The sequence below is a fragment of the Triticum aestivum genome, chromosome 7D, assembly GCF_018294505.1.
Source record: "Triticum aestivum cultivar Chinese Spring chromosome 7D, IWGSC CS RefSeq v2.1, whole genome shotgun sequence".
In the NCBI taxonomy this organism is placed as follows: Eukaryota; Viridiplantae; Streptophyta; class Magnoliopsida; order Poales; family Poaceae; genus Triticum; species Triticum aestivum.
In genome coordinates, this window is record NC_057814.1 from 12,334,438 (window position 1) to 12,339,083 (window position 4,646).

The window sequence follows — 4,646 nt, forward strand, 5'->3', positions numbered from 1 at the left end:
CCGTCACTCTCCCCCCTCTCTCTCCATAGGCTCTCACATGGACCCCCTACGCATGCGCGCCTCCTCCTTCATGGCGCCAAAAGATGCGGCCGCCTCGCGCCGCCGACATCCCAGAGCTCGCCGGTCTTCCCCGCATCTCCATGCCACCACGCTGGAGCACCTCACCACCAGCGATCAACCCCACTACTACCTCCATCTCCTTCCTCTCTCCCTCGTTTTTCTTTTCTCTCTCTTCCACTAGTTTGACTCATCCTCCCATGTCCTTGCTCGTGCAGGTCGTCGCCATGGACGACCAGGAGCTCGCTGCCTTGGCTGCGAAGAGGAGCCCAACGCCGCCACCTTGCTAGGCCATGGATCCAGGCCCTCTGCAGCAGGCGTCACTGGATCTGGTCTGCCGCTTCCCTTCCGCAGCTCCGGCGACTCCTAGCGTCGCTGGATCGAACCATTGCTGCCATTGACAGCACGCACGGGATTAAGAATTTTTTTTGTTTTTGAAATTAATAGTAGTAGCGCGGGTGGTACCCACGCTACTACTGACAGACGTAGTAGTAGCACGGACGCACCCGCGCTACTACTACAAGATAGCTGTAGCGCCGTAGTAGTAGCGCGGGCACCCGCGCTACTACTAGCTATTTAACCCGCACTACTACTAGGCTTTTCCCTAGTAGTGGTGGGCTGGCAGTATCCGGTGGTTTCGGGAGCTGATGGTGCTCTGGCGTGGTGGGCGCCTTGGTGAGCGTGTCCGGCGGAGATGGGCTTAGCAAGGGTGCGGGCGGTGCGGGTCTGTCGGGGCGGCGTCGTTCTGGTCGCCGTGCCCTGACGGTGGCGCGGAGTAGCAGTTGTGTTCTCCCTTCTCCATTGTCACTCTCGGCGTTGTGTCTGGGACGGGGAGCTCATGCTCGGGTGGGTCTGTTCGGCGCCCAAGGGGAGTCAGAGTTGAAGTTCTGGGTAGGTGAGATTGGGTTCGATCCGGGCGGTGCTCGCGGGCAATGCGGTTTCCTCTCTGCGCGTGTGCGGTGGGCGCGGGTGGTGGTCAGGACATCACATCATTGTTGGGCAGCACGGTGTCAAGTGTCACAAACAAGACGTCTTGCAACGGTGCTCGACGACGGCCCTCAGGAGTCACGACCTCGCGGGGTTTTGTCCTCCTAGTCCACTGGGACTGGCTAGAGACACAGGGATGGGTCCCCTACGATGGTGGCGCTGTCCCAGACTCCGTGCCTGAAGTTGGGCTAGGAGTGGTTGGTACTCCAATACTTTGGCGGTGGGTGATGCTTCATACTCATATGCTGGGGAGGCGGCTCTCGATGGCGATATGCATGGTTGGCTCTACGGTGGGCATCATGGCGGCGGCGGTGGCTTCCCTCTTGGTCCAAAGTACGTTTATCATCACCCAGATCTAGGTCTGTGGGTCCGAGCATATCGTATTTGTCCTGGGGTCTCGTTGTCACATGGGTGAGGTGCCGAGAAAAAGCTCAGCGCTTTTGCACCGGCGACGATGACGCTCCCGGGCGCCGCTCTCTCTTTGAGACATCGTCGTGGATGTCCTTTCCGCGTCAGAGTTCCAAGTGAAGCCCCTAGTCTGGTTTGGCTAGGCAGCGACGACAATTTGCGTCATGTTCCCTCTCGAGGGCATTGCCAAAGAACATAGGTGTCTTACGGTGTAGCGTGTGTTTGTTCTCAGATTTCCCCGTATTCTTCTTTGGTAGCATAGTCGCCTGCATTCTAGGTGATCCGGGTATCCTACGATATGCTTGACGGTTTCCTCACCACCTTATATCATTCGGCCATGTACTCTATATAGATTCGTTGCTTTATTTATAAAGCAGAGCAAGAGCCTTCTTAGAAGAAAAAAGACTACGCAAGAAACTCCTGTACCGATCATCATCTTCCTCGTGTGGATTCGTTTTAAGACATTCTTTCCCACTTGAATCTGTTGAGCGATCGGGTTTCGGCAGGATTTTAACAGCAACGGGTTTCGGCACTCTCTCTCCACTGGATCCTCCTCCTCCGACTTCATCACTGCCTAGTAGATTATCTCGATCGGAATGATCCGTCTCTGATGATTCACGCCTTCTCCTCCTTCGCGGCACCCAACACAATCCACAACAATTACTTGTAGAGTATCGCCTGGTTCAAAATGCAGCTACATATCTTGCGGAGCCGCGAGCTTCTCCGCATCATCGTCTGCCAGCCGAACAAGAATCTCTGCTAGCATCGGGGTGATCTCCATCGTCACTACATGCTAGGGTTAGGATTTGAGAGAGTAGGGGAAAGAGACGAACACGGGAGATGACAACATTTCCTTCACCGACGCGTTTTATTTTTGGATTTAACGTGACCAGGCGTGGGGCACAGGTGGATACCTGAAAAGCAAAGGGCCTTTCCACAAAAAAGAGATACCGCGTGGAGGCAGGCAGCTCTCTATGGTAGCCAGGACCGTACAAGTCCGTAGATGTTACTCCCTCCATCTCAAAATTAGTGATTTAACTTTGTACTAACTTTGTATTAAAGTTAGTACAAAGTTGAGTCATTTAATTTAGGATGGAGGGAGTATGTAATTGCATTCATAAGCACCGTATGAGTTTGAGGATGTTTCCGTTGCGTGTTGGTGAGTTAAAGGACGACCTATTGTAGTAGTAATTTTCTCAGATCAGACATAGGTGCTGCTGGAAAGCATTTGTGAGCAAACTGAGAATGTGGCGTGCAGCCGTCCATGTGCTGAAAATATGGGCGTGTTTGGTTTCTTGCATAACCTCACGCTGCATCGTATCTACCATCCTGGCTGAGTCTAGCATGCCCAATCTGATGCAAAACTGTGTTGAGATGTATGTCTGGTTGTGTGCATGACGTGGGGCAGGCCAATGTGAGATACCGTTTGGTAGAATGTACTCCCTCCATTTACTTATACAAAGCTACTATAAAAAATACACTTTGCATCTATACAAGGCCACCAACAATAATCGAGACAAAAGTTAATGATATTTTCTCAAAATAGCAATCTATTTAATACTTGAATGCATGCAGTCATAATGACACTCCAATCAGCTTTCTTTCTCTTTTTTGCATGCGTGCGGTTTATTAATGATCTCACTAAACGATAGAAAAAGTGGATTTAAAAAGCAAAACATTAAATTTTATCTTCATACCTGTATTATGAGTTTGTGACTTTGTATATAAAAATGAAGGGAGTATGAGAAATCAGTCAGGTACTTTCCCAAAGCATGACGGCGACAAAATTCCACGACGAGACTAAGCCGCCACCAACGTGGGCGGTCTTGCCGAGCAGGCACAGCCGGGGCCTCCGCCACCGACGCAGCTCCTGCACAGGCGAGCCTCCGCCTCCGACTCCGACGCGGACTAAACCGGCGAGCGGACACTACTAGGAAAAGGCCTACTAATGGCGCACCTAATTTGGCCATTAATGGCGCATTAGTGGTGCACCATTAGTGCCACGCCATTAGTATATTTTACTAATGGCGCACCACTGGTGCGCCATTAGTATCTGGCGCACCCCTGATGCGCCATTAGTATATACAACAGTGCGCCATTAGTATGCCTCCCAGGGGCCATCTATACGCAGGTGCTTTGGCATACTAATGGCGCACAACAACAGGATGCGCCATTAGTAACTTCGGCATACTAATTTTTTTTCAAATATTCTTTCAGAAATATTAAAAAAAAGTTCAAATTTTTTTTTTCAGAAATATTTTTTTCAAAATTTTTTCAAAAAAATATTCAAATTTTTTTTCCAATTTTTTCTTAATATCTGGTCACTATGGCTTAATCTCAGGTCAATATGCTTAATTTCAAGTCAAACCACACTAAGTGGTCAAACTTCCCAGAAGGTCACCCATCCTGACACTACTACAGCCCGAGCACGCTTAACTTCACGGTTCTATCCAACCCCTGCACCACCTCACTTAACAGCCACTTGTTAATATATCAATCATATCAATCCTATTAAACCTTGTTGATGTCTAGGACTTTGTTCATATTCATGAGTATGATGAAATTTTGAAAAATATTTCAAACTTCCCTGTCATATTACGAATCATTTTTTGAAAAAAAATCCAAAAAAAAAATTCAAAACCAATATTTTTTTCTGTTACTAGTGGCGCACCTAGCAACCGGTGCGCCACTAGTAAGTTTGAAATTTTTTGAATATTTTTGCCTCCAGATCTTGAAAGCCCCGTATCTTTTTTTCTGTTAGGTTTTTGAGGATTTATCTTGAAAGCCACTCGAAAATGTTTAACTTTTCGAGTAGATGATTTTTCATATAAAAAACTTTTTCATCCGAGTTCGTATGCAAAAGTTATGCCCATTTAAAGAAATTCCAGAGAGATTTTGCAAATAAAGTCGAAATTCATATTTGTTAATTTTCCCAACAACTGGACCACATATCACATGGGAATCTTATTTTTTTTTATTTTTTTTTGACATTTCCATCATTTTCTTTTATTTTTTTTTAAACTGAAAAGGCGGTCCGGGGGGTGCGTTCGGTGGAATGGGCCAAGTTACTAATGGCGCACCGTTGGGGTGGTGCGCCATTAGTAGTTCAACTAGTAATGGCGCACCACCCAACCGTGCGCCATTAATAGTTTTTCAAGAAAAAAAAATTAAACAATATTTGTAACAAAATTAGT